Source organism: Monodelphis domestica, chromosome 4 (assembly GCF_027887165.1).
Source record: "Monodelphis domestica isolate mMonDom1 chromosome 4, mMonDom1.pri, whole genome shotgun sequence".
NCBI classification, from domain to species: domain Eukaryota; kingdom Metazoa; phylum Chordata; class Mammalia; order Didelphimorphia; family Didelphidae; genus Monodelphis; species Monodelphis domestica.
Window position 1 is genome coordinate 350706916 of NC_077230.1, and position 16526 is coordinate 350723441.

Sequence of the window (16526 nt, forward strand, 5' to 3'; positions counted from 1 at the left end):
TTTCCTGCCTGGGAAAAGGTACAAAAGAGGTTCCACTTTCCTCCATGGACAATCCAGAGACTAAGTCCTTGACAAGTTTTGTCAGTGGCTTGTGAAGAATGCCTGTAGAACAGTCTTTTTCATCCAGTCTGGAGGAGCCTGAAACACATCTTATTCTTTTTTTTTTTCTTTAAACCCTTACCTTCTGTCTTGGAATCAATACTTAGTATTGGTTCCAAGGCAGAAGAGCAGTAAGGGCTAGGCAATGGGGGTCAAGTGACTTGCCCAGGGTCACACAGATGGGAAGTGTCTGAGGCCAGATTTGAACCTAGGATCTCCCATCTCTAGGTCTGGCTCTTAATCCACTGAGCAACCCAGCTGCCCCCTGAAACAAATCTTCTTATCCGGTGCTAGCATCTACTCCCTTCTCTTTGATAGAGGAAGGATTTTTCAAGTCACCACTGCCAATTTTTTTCAATGTATTGATCTGTTTGACCTTTTTTTCCCCTCCTTTCTATTTTTTCCTCTGCAATAAATATGATCTGTTTTAAAGAATGTCTCTTTGTAGAAGATGATGAATGAATCTAGGGAGAAATTCTGGTCATGGGGAAAAAAAACCTCCAAAATATATCAATAAAAATTTACTTTAAAGGGAAATTTGTCATTTTGTGGGTGAATGTCAGACAATGTTTTGAAGTATGAATTCATTCCAGTCTGTTACAGTTCTATTTACTTGAGTGGTAGGATAAAAAAGAGAAAGTTATAAGCCTAGTTTGGATGTTTCAGCACAATTGACTGGCAGTTAGAGCACATTAATTTTGATTACAATGCCTTAGAGGGAGAAAGAATAGAGTAGTATTTGGGATCTCAACTCTCAACTAAGGGTATGTCCTGGGTGTGTCCCTTAGTATATATCTGCCTCAGTTCCCTTAACCCCTAGGGTTATTGTGGGATTCAAATTATATATGTGTTGTGTTTAGCACAGAACCAGGGACACAGTAGGCGACTAATACATGCTTGTTTCTTCCCTTTCATTCCTTCCTTTCTTTTTGTCCTGAAATGCCAGTGGATGAGAAATGCTGACTTACTTGAATTTTCAAATATTTAGGGTTAGTGGTAATAGTAGCCATTTTAGAAGCTGAACAATTAAAAGACAGCTCTTTTTATTTTAAAGTTTTAAACATATTCTCGTATCTTCCATCTTGGATTCAATACTCTGTATATCTAGAGATTCTCCCTAAGGATTTAATTTTCATCCTTAGGCTGAGAAGTCGCACAGATGTATATATTTAGCCCTGAATTTTTAACTGACAAATTTGTGATGGGTCCTGCAGAATATCCTCATAACCAATAAAAGTGGGTCTGGCCACAGTAATGTTTCAGTTAAAAGAGTGGTTGCCTTAAACTGTGACCAGGAAAATATGGTTTCAAGACTTTGAATTGCCAAAACTACATTTTGTGTGTGTGTGTGTCTTGATTTAATGTTAAAAATAAGATGGTCGCCATGGGAAAAATTCCCAAATATGAAATCCCCAAGTCAGCTGGGTTTTTATGGCGATTTTAATTAATACAAATGAAGAATCAAGGAAAAGGAGAGAGAGAGTAAGAGGAAATAATGTATGAGGGGCCTAGGCCTGAGCCTTAAGAGAGACCAGTCAGTCTTTAATCCACTCATCACAAGATTTGTCCCAAGCAAGATTCTAGTGTTCAGAGAGACCCTCCAGTTTAGCTCCTCAGCTCCACTAAGTTCAGCCACCAAGCCCTCCAATTCAGCTTTGGCAAGCTGAACCCCCTCAGAGGCCTTTCTGACCTCCTTTTAAGGAGAATTTTCTCCTATGTCACCTCCCCTAAGTTTTCACATCTACCAATCACAGTAGATGTTTTCCAAAGGACTGACCATTCTTAATTCACACCTTCTTTAGTTCTCAACTTCTCTGGGTAGACTAAAACTTCACACCTCTCTTGTTAGCTTGTCCCTTGCAAGTTTGCAAGTTGCCTGACCTTTTAGTGATCAATTTGACCTTCATAGGCACTTAGCACCTTTTTGCATTAGATCTAAAAATAGACTTAGCTGTAGGGCTTTTGCCTTTACTTTAAGTATGGGTTAAGTACTTTTCATTGTTCAGTAAGGAGTTTACAACTTTATCTTCCCCTAAAGTATGCTTAAGTGTGGGTGGAGTAATGTTAGAGTTCTCACATACATTCCTGATCAAGTCCCTTCATTGTTTAAAATGGGGAATGGTCTTAACCAAATGTCCTAAGGTAGAGTTTGAGAATTTTTAACATTCACAAGTCTGAGAAATTTTAAGATTCACAGTACTAATCATTTATTAATAAAATGAGAGAGTGAAGGAGAGAGGGAGATTTCAGCCTTACTAATTTAAGGTAATATCTGGTCCCAGGTTTCACCCCACCCTGGTGCCCTCCAATGCTGCCACTTGCCAAGCATCAGCCCAGGGATTCAGTCTGTTCAAGGGCAGAAGTAAGAACAGACTTTCTCCTTCCCAGGTTTGCCTTTTAAACCCCTCTAGCTCTTTCCTCCAAGGTGACATTGCATGTTGATACTCACACTGATGCCAGGGGATGCCAGGCCATTAAATATGACATTACTCTGTAACACCCACCATTAGGGTGCCCTAGGATAAAGGTATTTTCCCTCAAATACCCTGGGGAATTCTTATTGTACAAGTCATGTACACACAGGCAGATAAATATTTTCTTGCCCTCATCTTTTGGCTTGTGCAGAAAAATTGGCAGGTGAAACTTTAATAAATGCTTTGTTAAACTGTAGTCGTCCCAGCTGTGTGACCCTGGGCAAGTCACTTGTCCCCCATTGCCTAGCCCTTACCACTCTTCTGCCTTGGAGCCAATACATAGTATTGGCTCCAAGACAGAAGGTAAAGGTTTAAAAAATAAATAAATAAATAATGAAAATAAAAAAAAAACCTGTAGTTGAACTGATGATTCATTGCACTTTGATCTCTCAATCTAGACACCATTTCAAAAAATACACAGTATTGACTCCAAGATGGAAGGTAAGGGTTAAAAAAAAAAAGGAAATGCGCTCAGCAGTGAGATTATTTTTGATGAAGGCAGGTTCTTTGAAGAAATATCAATAAACATCTAGGAAAGGAAGTGGTGATAGCAATCATGTTTTAGAATTTTTCCAAGAATCAAATTCAATGTCATTGGCCTATGACTTGTTCTTTCTTGCCACTACGGGCAAGGTCCAGCCTCACTCATGACTCCAGGGGTTCCCGACAGCTGGCAAATGATCAGTCATGAAAATAACAAATGGAAGACAACTGTATCTTAAGGCCATGATAGCTGCTCTGTCATCCCCAGGCTTGATGTTTATTTTCATACCAATTTTCTTGGCACACAGAAACAGTACCTAAAACAGATGTCTAAATGGAGATAATTGGAAAAATGATACAGTAACTTTCAACAAATCACTTGATTAACATTCTATATTCTTGTATTGTGATTGCAGATTCTTGACAGAATAAAGGGCTCACTCAAGACCAATGATTTCATCCCAGGTGGCTTAATTTTCCCATTACCCTGTGAGGAGTTTTTTAGCTTACAAATAATCAAGGAAATTTACTTATCAGAAGTAATCAATCAGAAGTTCTTAAAGACAATTCAACAATCAGACCATTGAAGCTGAGGGGTGCTGGGAACACAATTCAGATTTAATATTAGACTGATCATTTTTCAGGGTTTACTAGGGAGTTTTCGTGTTATTGGTTTTCACTGAGGCACATTGAAGCTTAGTATACCTGTAGTGTACCTGTATGTCTTGTATGGACCTTTATGATTGACTTGTGTGCTGGCTTCATGAGAATAGGTTTCTGTGAGTGGGAAAGTTCTGAGCTTGGACTGTAATTGTGGTTTCACTGGGTATTATGTACCTCAGTAAATGTTAACCCATGATCGTCTTTTTGGATTGGGTTTGAGGGTCTGATCTTTTGGGGTATTAGGTATTTTGCTCTTGCATTATTCCTTCTGAGACTAGGGAGAATGATAGTCATGTCAATTCCATAGGTAAAGTATATTAAAGAGAGAGGTCATGCTTCTGGGACTGAGTGGGCAATCACATCTTGCCAAGGGCCACTCTGTGACCTCCTTAGCTACCACACGTGACTCTGTCAAGGCATCATGGCCTGATGGCTCCCAGCACTTTCTTGCTAAAATTTTTTAAAAACCAGAACATTCGGGTTTCTTCAATATTTGGAGAACACCTTTCTTTTTCTCCAATCCAATCCAATCCAGTCAACAACTATAGACCACTTACTCTGTTGAAGCTAGGTATACAATTAATAAAAAAGAAGACAGTTCTAAAAAAAGTATATAATCATAATCTAAAAAGAGTATATAGGGGGCAATTGGGTGGCTCAGTGGATTGAGAGCCAGACCCAGAGATGGGGGGTCCTGGGTTCAAATCTGGCCTCACACACTTCCTAGCTGTGTGACTCTGGGCAAGTCACTTAGCCCCTATTGCCTAGCCCTTACGACTCTTCTGCCTTGGAACCACTACACAGTATTGATTGTAAGATGGAAGGTAAGGGTTTAAAAAAAATTTAAAAAATATGAAGAGTATATAAGGAAACTCTAAAGGGGAAACAACCCCCAAAAGAAGGCAGGTAGGGAGTGGAAACCACTGAGCACCCATCGTGGCTTGTGAAATTTAACCAATTAAACATTATGAATTCATTCCTCTGGATGTAATATCATTTACTAATACGGCATGTAATCTGTTAATCAAGGACAGGTTAATAGCATGTGCCCATTTGCTCTAAAAACCTCGAGGAAGGGTCAATTTTATACCTAAATGTGTCTTCCTTCTGATTGGCCTGACTAGTCATCATTGCAACCTTTCCGGACAATCCTGATTTTGGATATTTTAATGAGGAGGTAAACCAAGACTCCTCAGATCCTCTCCATTACCTTGTTGTTGGGAGAGGGAGGGATAATGCTCAGATTGGGAGAGTCAATCTACACCTAGGGGAAATGGCTTTTCAATGTAGCAAAATCCCCTCTCTGGCACTTAAGGAATGGAATGTTAGCTGGTCTCTTAGCAAACTTGGCCTGAAAAACATAAAGCATCTCATCCAAGCTTTTCTCGGCTCAGGCTTCTTTTTCCAGATCAGAGCTTTCCAAATTGTGGTCAGGGGAGAAGGAAAGACAAAGGGACTTGTCACCCTAGCTGGCTCTTTTTTAGCCATAAGCAAAAGTAAGGGTTCCTGCCCAGGTAGATTCTTTGGGGTCTCGGGGTGATCACATTATTGGGGTCACACACTTCAGAGCCTGTCTGCCTTTTCAGCAGAGGGGTCTTGACAAAAAGCAGAGGAAAAAGGATGGATCCCATTGTTCCATAGCACTGAAACCAGGCAGGGTAGAAGATGCAAACTGAGTCATCTTACATTTCCCTGATATTTCTCTCTTCTGGTCCTCCTCTGATCACATCAGTGCCCTTTTCTGGATATTCAGCTGGGGAAGTCCACTGAGACTCTGTGCTGAGTCCTCTTCTCTTGTTCCTGTATATCACAAGGACAGGAGCCCTTAGAGGGCTGGAGCCTTGGAGGCCAACAACCCTTGGAGGGCTTGTGGGAATTGGGATGTACTATGCCAGAATGACCCATAAAGAAGCCCAGGTCAAAAGTGTTCTGATCTGTCCATGACTAGTTAGTATTACTCATGTCAAGAGTGTTCCCTGCAACCCTTCCCTCTGACTCTTTATGTTCCTCTTTTTGCCTTTAAAAAATTGTCAGTGTCAATGGTCTGAGTTTCAGGTTTTGAACTGAGAGGAAACCTGTAGACTGCTGGCCCTGTGATCCTTCAGTTACAAAAAAGCCCTGTCTCTACTCAGAAGGGTCTCCCAGCATCTTATTTTCACAGATGGAAGGGAGGAAGAAAACAGAACCCAGATCAGCAATTGTCAAATAATACACATTTGGATGAATGCAATCTCTGTCTAGCTTCCAGAAAAGTGAATGTCCAGCATGAGAAGGTGTGAGGCTATTAAACCACTGCCAAGTTTTGGTTTCTTTAGCAACACATGAAATTATGGAAGAGCTCAAACCAAAAAGTTCAAACTTATTGTTTGCAAATCTGACTTTCGAATATTGTAGACAACTTGGAGGACTACTGTGAAATCCAATTCCTAGATTATGTGTTCTTCAAAGAATAGAAAGACTTTGAAGTCAAAAATCTTGGTTGTGGGTCCCATTAGATCTCCTTATTGGGGTAAGCTATTTCTACTTATAGTCCATTATTTTAGCCATGATATATCTCAGGGCATGCAGGATTTCAATGAAGGGAGCCGAGGACTGATGCAGAGAGAGGTTACATGACATGCCTACAATTAACTAGCTAGTATTATTTTTATTTTAAAAAAAGTTTTATGAAACTATAAAACATTATACATGTCACATATATTATTGTATAACATACCATTAAATAATATAGTTTTTGTTGATATTTTCTATTCCTAATCTACCAGTTATTCCAAATATTACTCCCCTCCTTCCCAGAGGGCCATCCTTTATGACAAATAGTATTTTTTAGAGAGGAATAAAAAATCATTTCAACCAGTTGGTACTTTGAAAAGATCTGAAAAAATATATACTACTTATAATAACTGTGGGTCTCCCACCATGATAAATAAATAGTACTATTTAAAATGGTCTTTTTAAAAAAACCCTTTCCTTCTACTTTGGAATTGATAACTATGTATGGATTCTAAGGCAGAAAAACAGTAAAGAGGGTGGGGTGGGGGGGATAGTAAGCAACTTGTGCAGGGTCACACAAATAGGAAGTATGTTTGAGGTGAGATTTGAACCCAGGACCTCCCATCTCCAGGCCTGTTGCTCTATCCATTGAATCGCCCAATTATGCCCCCAGCAATAGTCTTCTTTTTTAAAGTAAGTTTTTATTCATATCTTTTGTTTTTTTCTATCACCTAAATTTCCTCAAATGAAATAAGAGAGATTTGGGCTCCTCTTCTACAAGTCCTCAAAGTGATGAGCCTGGTCATTTGGCAATGATTTCTATTTCATTGTTTTCTCCTTCAGAGAAAAGGGCAGGTGTCAAAGAGGCTTTGGTTGGCTGAAATGGCAAGGGTACTTACTGTTGGCATCCTTTCCCTGTACCTTCAGGGGCCCTACCTAATGATTTCTTTCTTATCCAGTAAGCAGACAGTTGGTGCCTCTACTCCTTGAACCCTCATCAATGGGAGGGAGAATCACTTTTCTTTAGCTTTCTGCAGGTGAGCTCAAACACAACTTCCAGGTGAGAAAGAGGTGGCATCACATGTACATTCATTTTTCTTGGAGCTGGACTGTAAAAGGGAAGAAATTGTGGTGACTGAAAGACAAAATGACTGAGGAAACAAAGGTTCAATCTTGTGAGAATTTACATTCATTAAGCCATGCATGGCAACTGCCCAACAAATCAGGAACAGGCCTCTCAGCTTAGGGATGGATCACAAATACGGAAAGAGATTTTTATATACTAAAAACAATCAGACAGGGGTAATTAATTAAGAGGACACATTAGGGAATCTGATTTTCAATTGGATGAAAGATTAGGGACTTTCCAACTTGGAAAGCACAGAGTAAATAAGTACAATTACCTGAATTCAGAAAAAGAGATGTCTCACTCCTCCCAAGTCTTTGTAAACAACCAAAGGAACAGGAAAACAACTGATTGGACCAGTAGGGGTTGGTTTTCAGATAAGACATATGGATTTAATTAATTTAGAATATGTTTTCATGGTTACATAATTCATGTTCTTTCCCTCCCCTCTTCCCACCCCACTCATGTAGCCAATGAGCAAATCCATTGGGTTTTACATGTGTCGTTGATTAAGACCTATTTCTATATTATTGATAATTGCACTAGGGTGATCGTTTAGAGTCTACATTCCCAATCATATCCTCATCAACCCATGTGATCAAGCAGTTTTTTTCTTCTGTGTTTCTGCTTCCACAGTTCTTCCTCTGAATGTGGATAGTTTTCTTTCTCACAAGTCCCTCTGAATTGTCCTAGATCATGCATTGCCATTAATGGAGAAGTCCATTACATTAGATTGTGCCACAATGATTCAGTCTCTGTGTACAATGTTCTCCGGGTTCTGCTCCTTTCACTCTGCATCACTTCCTGGAGGTCTTTCCAGTTCACATGGAACTCCTGCAGTTCATGATTCCTTTTAGAACAATAGTATTCCATCACCAACATATGCCACAATTTGTTCAGTCATTCTGCAATTGAAGGGCATCCCCTCATTTTCCAATTTTTTGCCACCATAAAGAGCGCAGCTATGAATATTTCTATTTATTGCTGGAGATCGATAATTATGAGAGAAAACTCCTTGTATGTCTGCATTATCTGACTGGGTTTCTGGTCAACATAACCCAGGTATGGTCAAACATCGCTAAATAGCAGGTACTCTAGGTGATCTGGTTTCCCAAGCATGCAGGGTAAGGTTAAAATAATGCAATAAATTTTTCTTCCAATTCCCAAAATGGAATAAAGTTTTCTCACAAGACAGAATTTGTAGTAGAACCATTATTGAATGGAAAGGGAACTGAGCTAGATCCAGAGATGGAGTTAGTGTGATTCGCTCAATTCTTATTATCACTTACTGTCCTAATTCCAAATTGAGGATGGAGCATTTGAGGAGAGAGTTCAGTCTAATGGTTTCACAATTTGAAGAAAGTTATGTGGAAAATATTTTCATTTAATACAAAATATAATTGCTTTTCATTATTTCAATTTTTTAAACATTGGTCCTTAACAGACAATAATTTGTACAAAGTCCAAGGGTATATGCTTGAATTTCACAGTGCTGGGGTTGGTTTTATATTATCAAAAAAGGGTAACGGGATGATTTCCCAAAAGAAGCATAGCAATTAAGAAGAGCACAAAAGTCACTATAAGTTTGGGAAGAAGTTTGGAGAAGTAGAATGAACATTTCCCCTCAGATACAAAGAAGGGCAGGGCTGAATGTTCCACTGGAGTGGGGTATAATTCTTGATCATCTTCGTAAACCAAAGCCAGTGTCCAAGATTCTTTGGTTTCCAACTCAATATTTTCCATTGAGATGATCTGGGTAGGGGCTCTTCTAGTAGAAATCCCCAAAGTGATGTCTCAGTTCCTGAGGCAATGATTTCTGTTCCAGCACTTGCACCTGCAGAGGGAAAGGTTAATGTTAGATTAGCTTTAAAGTGGTCAAAATGGCCATTTGGGTCCAGGCAGTGGCTGCTTAGCCCAGAGCTCTTTCCACTGTTGGCCTTAACCTTCCTGCACTATCAGGGGGTCCCAGCTAATGTCTCCCCCTTTATCTGGTAACCAGACTTTTTGTGCTGCCTCCACCCATTGCTGGTAAATCACTGAGAAGGGGATCCCTTGTTATCTTCAGTTCTTCTGTGGGTTAGCTCAAACATAGCTTGGAGATGTGAAAGAGCGAGCCACTAGTGTATGTTCCTTTTTCTGGGAGTTGGACAGTGAAAGGGAAGAAATAGAAGTCAGAGCATCGGAAGAGAGGGGAGAGTCAAGCGACATCAAACTTTGAGCAAAATTAAGTGGAAAATGGCATGACGAAAAGCAACAAAGTATAATTATATTTTTCATTGCTTTAATTTTTCAAAGCATTAAGAAAGCCTCTCATTATATTTTCCTCATGTGCCCATTGCCTTGGGACTCTCTTTAATAGTGGAGGTGAATGTCCTGCCATGTGTGAGTGAGTTTGGCTAGAGCAAAGAGAGCTTCCTATTTTCCTGGCGTCCTTTTGGAAACCTTGAGTCATTTGGGGACCTTCTGGCTTTGAGCCTCAAGAGATGGATGAGGTCTGCCCCACCTCAAGCTATTAATGAAAAGATTCTGCAAAGACTTGAGAAGAAGTGAGAATCTCATGTCCCTCTCTATCTCTAGCTTGCTGTACCAGAGACTTTGGGGACCTTCCCACTGACTGAGATCTGAGTTACCTCACTGGACAGGAGGAGATCCTCCACTGTATTATCTGGTATCTTTATGCTCCTATGAATGCTTCCTCTAATTTCTTTTTGGTTTTTCTTTTAAACCCTCACCTTCCATCTTAGAATCAATGCTGTGTATTGGTTCCAAGGCAGAAGAGTGGTAAGGGCTAGGCAATGGGGGTTAAGTGACTTGCCCAGGGTCACACAACTGGGAAGTGTCTGAGGGCAGATTTGAACTTAGGACCTCCCTTCTCTAGTCTGATTTCTTTTTTAATACCGATTGGGATAAGTGGGTTTTCTTGGTTCAATGCCAGATATGCCTGTTGTGGAACTGGTCATTGGTGGGAAAGAGGCTGAGCCTTGGCTATAAACCTTGGGGTCCTTCTTCCCCTTCCCCCCAGTAACAATGCAGCCATCAGAATTTAGATGGAAGCTCTCTGTCCCCAGAATGTAACTCCTGCCTGCCATATACCAAGAGCGTTCAGACCAACATGCCACTGGATTGCAATGAGCACATTTCTCCCCTTCAGACCTATTGCTAGTCTCCATGAATTATCCCATTTGATGCTGACAGCCTCCATGACTTAGGCTATTATGGGCATTAAAATGCCTGCCTTGGAGATGAGAAAACTCAAGTTTAGATGGAGTAAGACAGTGGACTATGGCCATGGAGTGATGCCCATGGCAAAGCCCTGATGCAAACCCCATAGCTCTAATGACTCCAAGGCCCCTCTCAAACAAGCTCTCAATTTGCACAGATTTGAAGGGGGGAAAAAAAAGAAACAGCATTTGCCCAGGAGGAAACCTACCTTTGCTCTGATGTTGCTGTCAGCTTTCCCAGTCAGAAGCACAGGTTGAGCTGGGCTCTGGGTTCTGAGCCAGCAGGCCTGGGCTTTTATTCCCCTCTCCCAGATAACTCCTCCCTTTTCCATCCCAAGAAGAAGGTGTCACTTCCTCTCCTCCCATTGTCCCCCCACTCAGGACCTCCCAGGGGGTAGTTGTTTACATTGCCTACTTAGCACCTCCTTTAGCTACTTTGAACTCTGGGGTACTTTCTGAGAGCATCAAAGTGCTCAGAGACAAAGAAGAGGGTGTTAACTGCCTGCATCAATTCATCACATCAGCCTCCTCATTGTTTACTAAGTGTAAAGTACCCAGAGTGAAGGAGGTTCTAGTTTTCTCAGTGTGGATCCTGACCTGTGAGCAGACGTTTTAACTCAGTTATCATATAAGGGATCTCCCCTCTTCACATAAGGAATATCCATGTTCCCCTCTAGGGCTTGTCCTGTGAAGGAGCAGGGGTGGCCTCTGACCCTGTGATGTGTCCTCTGGACGTCCACACGGGGATGTATTAGGGTATATAACTGTTGGAAACTCATTCAGCTGTCTTATTGTCTTAGGTGTGAGGAAAGCTTATGCTTTGCTGAGGTCCACCAATCTCTCTCAATAAACCTGTGACTGGTTTGGGCTTTGCCTCTTGTTTTCTTTCAGATTGGCTGAGAAAAATATACATCACCTCTATATCAGACTATTTACAGTGAGGGGGGGGCACTTGAAAGGCACAATGTCAGAGAGCAATTGTCAAAAATTGTTTCTGAATGTAATTGAAAAAGTGATCATAAAAAAGTCCTGTATTATATATTCTTACTTTGTTGCTTTAAAGCTATTCAGAAGGGGATCATCATGAAAAATGTTGCAGGAAGTCTCTTCCCTACTTGCAAACCCCACCTCCCTCCCCCAAAAGCTAGTTGGTAGTTGAGAACACCCTGCTCTGTGGTATGTTTGCCTAACTTTGGAATTTACTTAAGCCAATAAATGGGAGCAATATAGTCCATTAGAAAAGAGTTCTAGAGCTATGTCTGGAGTGGGAATTTGGGGGGTCTCTATATCACAAGATGTACCCCTTGTTAACTTTGAAAAACACAGAACCACTAAAATGGTCAGAAAAGCCCAGTCTTTAATCAGGCAAGAGACAAGTTCTTAATATTCAGTTGCCACACTGAGTAAAGCATTTCAAAACCATGCAGAGCCAAAGCTCTGGGACTCTGGGAACAGTGTCTCTGGGAGAATGCACCACCAAACATGATTCTCCAAAAAGTGACAGAACTTGGGGGGGTCTTATATTTTGGGGAACAAAGGGCAGGGAAAATGATTGACTAGCTCTGCAGTGGATACAAGGAAAGAAGGAGCCCAGGGCTGGACTGACAGGAAGAGGCTGATGCTTTAACACTAGCTGCAAAAAGATCTTTCCAGTTTGGGCTGGATTGCCTGGATAAGGTCAATAAACTTTGAGAATAAAACAAGGATACATAAGGCTTGAATGACTACTAATGGACTCTTATATAAACTGGCATCATTAAGTACCTCCAAGTCAGAGGTAGGATCCATCAGGTCAGTCCTGGGCTTCCCCCAAAGCAATTTCCTAAAGGACAGGGGGCAAAGTTAGGGCTTCCAGAAATAGATCTGGCATCCTTTAATCATTCAAATAATCAGAGAGGCCAAGATAAGATGCAAATAGATGCAGTTTTATTGTTTATTGTGCTTGTCAGAGACCCAAAGATATACAGAGGAACTTCCAATTTATAGGAAACTAATAAAATACCCTTTGCCTGTTCAAAAGAGTACTTAATCAAAGGTTCACGTGAAAGCCTGGGAGTGGGAAAGGGTAAAGGAAGAGCGAAGCTGTATGTAATTAAGCTAATGATTGAAATTTAACCTCTTCTTGGAGTTTCAGAAATATTGATTGAATATTGTTACTTTTGCTAACCAAAAATACATTAAGAATGATACACTCATTTTCACTCCATAGACAGAAGGACTGAGTTGTGAATCCAGTTCTGTCAATTACTATGTAGATGAGCCAAGTCACTTAAACACTGTCTGTCTCTCAGTTCCTCATCAATAACAACAAAAAAATCCCCATCAATAACAACAAAAAAAAATAAAAAAAAATCAAAAAATAATTAGGCTAGATCGTTTCCAACTGATTTTGATCTTTAGAACTCCAGGCCTCTGTTTTATGGTAAAAGGACCACAGGTGCTCATATGGAACGTTGCCAGCTAAGTTTTCCAGTTTCCTGGCTCCTTACCATGTGCCTGGATATACCCAAATGGGATAAGAAGAATCCCCAGGAAGCCAAAATAAACTTCATGGTTATTAGACTGCAACACGGAGAAATAAATAGCACATCTGTGGTAGATAAAAGCCTTTTGCTAGGCTACAAGAAGATCTAGTAGAACAACTTGGGGAGACTTGTAATAACTGAATGCCAGCTTAGTTTAAGGATAACAATAAGTTCAAGGACATCTAGTAGCCAATCCTTTTGATTGAATGCCTTGCCCCCTTGTTCTATTGGAGATCATGCCTGGTCAAATCCCAGCCTTAGGGGTTTCTCACCAAGGCTTCCAATTCTGCTTTTTGTGCTGCTAAATGAAGTGGGAGAAAGTCACAAAACTAAGTTAACTGGATCCATTATAGTTTGGTGTTATAGTCTCAATTTAGCCCTAATCCTTTTGCATCTCTCTAATTGACTTACAATCCCATAAACCACAGCAGTGATTCCAAACATTTTCATTCCCCTTCAAGGCTCCCACAGTGCCTCCCCCCATCCTCTGAGTTGAGGATTTTACTTAATACTTCATTAAAAAAACCTGAGACCTTGGATAGGCCTCCCTCATGTCATCTCAATGAGTTATCTTCCCCATTATTTCCTGTACTCTTTCTCACTGAGAGGTGGCCCTTCTTGCCAAGGGAAGCCCCTCTGCTTACATCTTTGAGACCAATGCTACCCTCCTTCTGTAGCATCTTGTCTACTTTCCTATCCCTACTCTCTGATCTTCACCTTCTGCCTCTCTACTGGCTCCCTGCCTTCTGCCTGCAAACCAGCCCATGAATCCTCCATCCTTAACAAAATCTTACCTGATGCTCAGTAGGTTTTGATGACAATGCTCTCTCCTAATTCTCCTGACTGCTCCTTCTCAGTCTCCTTGTCTGGTTCTTCACTGAAGTCTTCTGAATTTAACAGAGTGCTTGGCACATAAGTGCTTGAGAAATAGGTGTTGACTGACTGTTTGCCTACTGATCACCCAGGTAGGTCCTCTCAAGGAAAGAGATCAGTGTGGTATACTCCAGTTTCTTTTGGATTCTAGCTTCGGGACCTCTTGGAGAACTGAGCTTCACCATTCTCCCTCAACAAGATAGTCTACCCATGATGTGGAAGGTGTGGCACAAGTGACCCATCATGCCCGAGGGGGCTGCTCTGTTCCCCCTCTCTACCACACCTGGGGACAATGTTCACATGTCCCACCCCTCTGCCCTGCAGCCCAATGGGAGTACTTCCTCCCTCTGCTGTCTGGGGCTCACAGGCTGCTTAAAGCTGCAGTTTGGGCACTTGATCTCTAAAAGGTTCACCAATGCTGGTCTAGACCAACATAACCATGGATCAGAAGAAAGACATTGCTTCCTTTCTGAGTGGGCTTGATCTAAATGGTATCCTCAAGCTAACATCACAACCCGTTTCCTGCCAATCTCTGGATAGTTGATATTAATTGGCTGGGTGAATAAAGATATTGTAGGTGTTAAAAGTCACCATTTTAGGCAGTGTAAGAAATTTGACAGGGGCCATGGAGCCATGACTGTGTTTCAGACACTGACATAAGCCCCATATGCTATTGCCCTCATGTTCCCTCAAAAAGCCTGCTCTCAGTTTTCCTAAATCTGCAAGAAAAAAAGGCAGTCCCCCAAAAGAAAACCTACCTTTGATATCCTCTCAGTTAGGAACACAGCTCCAGCTAGAACCTGGACCCTGACAGGAGATTTCTCAAACTGAGCTACTGCTGGGATTTTGTATTACTTTTCTTTCCATGGTTCTCCTTTCCTTTCCTTTTAAACCCAACCTCATCAGGACACCTATAGTAGAAAAATCCTTCCTTCTCCCTCATCAATTATTACATTTCAGTGCTTCATTATCCTCTCAGCTCTCTATTCAGTACCTGATTTAATTAACATTTAACTCTGAAACTATATCTGAAAAGTGTATCAAAGAGCTCATCCCACAGAAACAAGGAAGAGGAAGTTTATGCCCTTGATCAATTCAGCACAGCAGCCAACAAAGCACCTACTAAGTATAATCTACTTAGAGGAAGGGCAGTTGGGTGGTCCACTGGGTTGAGTACTAGGCTTGGAATCATGGAGATTCATTTCTTGAGTTCAAATCCAGCTTCAAACACTTACTAGCTGTGTGACCCTGGGCAAGTCACTTAATCCTGTTTGCCTCAGTTCCTCATCTATAAAATGGGCTGCAGAAGAAATGGTCAATGACTCCAGTATCTGCCAAGAAAACCTCAACATTGGATCAAAGAGAAGCCAGCACAGTTGAATGTCATCATTTCAAGGAAGGAGAAAACTCCATGGAGCACATCTAAAAAGGCAAGTGGGTTGGTGAGAAGGCTAGAAAACATGCCACCTCAGGCAGGAAGAGTGAATTTTTACCCTGCAAAGGAAATAGCAAGATTAAAAGCCAGAATGTAGTAGATTTGCCTCTGCTTGGAGTTTATTGTTAGGATTAGAGGGTTATTCTTGGTCTGCTCTCTATTGGCCAAGATGACCTCTGAAGTGCTTTCTACCTGTGTGAGATAGACTTGTAAACAGGTAGACCAGAATAGACATGTATTAGCACTGTGCCTTTCCCATAGAAAATGCTTAATAAATACAGATTGACTGACTTTACTCATAACAGCCCTATATAGGAGACAGCCCAGGTTATAATCCTTCATACAAAGGAAAGCATGGGGGGGGCTCATAGCACTGACTAGAGCCAGTAAGTCAACAAGCACTAAGTGCTTACCATATGCCAGGCACCCTGCAGCCTGGGTCTTTCAATTCTTCCACATTATATTGTTTGTTCCTAATATAGATCTGGGACTTGAATCAATTTTATAGAGCAAATATCAAGAATAAGGGCATCTAGGGAGGGCAGCTGGGTGGCTCAGTGGATAGTCAGGCCCAGAGATGGGAGGTTATGGGTTCAAAGGTGACCACAGACACTTCCTAGCTGTGTGACCCTGGGCAAGTCACTTAACCTCCATTGCCTAGCCTTTATCGCTCTTCTGCCTTGGAAGCAATATACAGTATTTATTCTAAGTTGGAAGGTAAGGGTTTAAAAATAAATTAATTAAAAAAAAAGAATAAGAGCATCTTCCTTTTCCTCTTTGCAGTTTTCATTTTAAAAATTCTTTATTATAAAAGTAAAATAGAAATCTGTACCAAGGAAATAAGAGAAGAAATCCCTGTCTGGATGATTTTCTCTGCCTGGATGAGAAGCCAACTGATATTTAGAAGACAAGATATAAAATAATGATGATCAAAATTGTACAGGTTAACCTAAATATTTGTACCACTCAGTAAAAGAATATACTGTTGGTTGTATCCAGGAAAAGCTCTGAAACAAATGGGGCATCTGTGCCAATAACAAAAGGCAGTTATTCCCCAACAAGCAAGTTGGTACCACTAAGGGTCTAATTCACATGCTGTAGGCCACAGGGATCATATTAACAAGGAATTGGCCA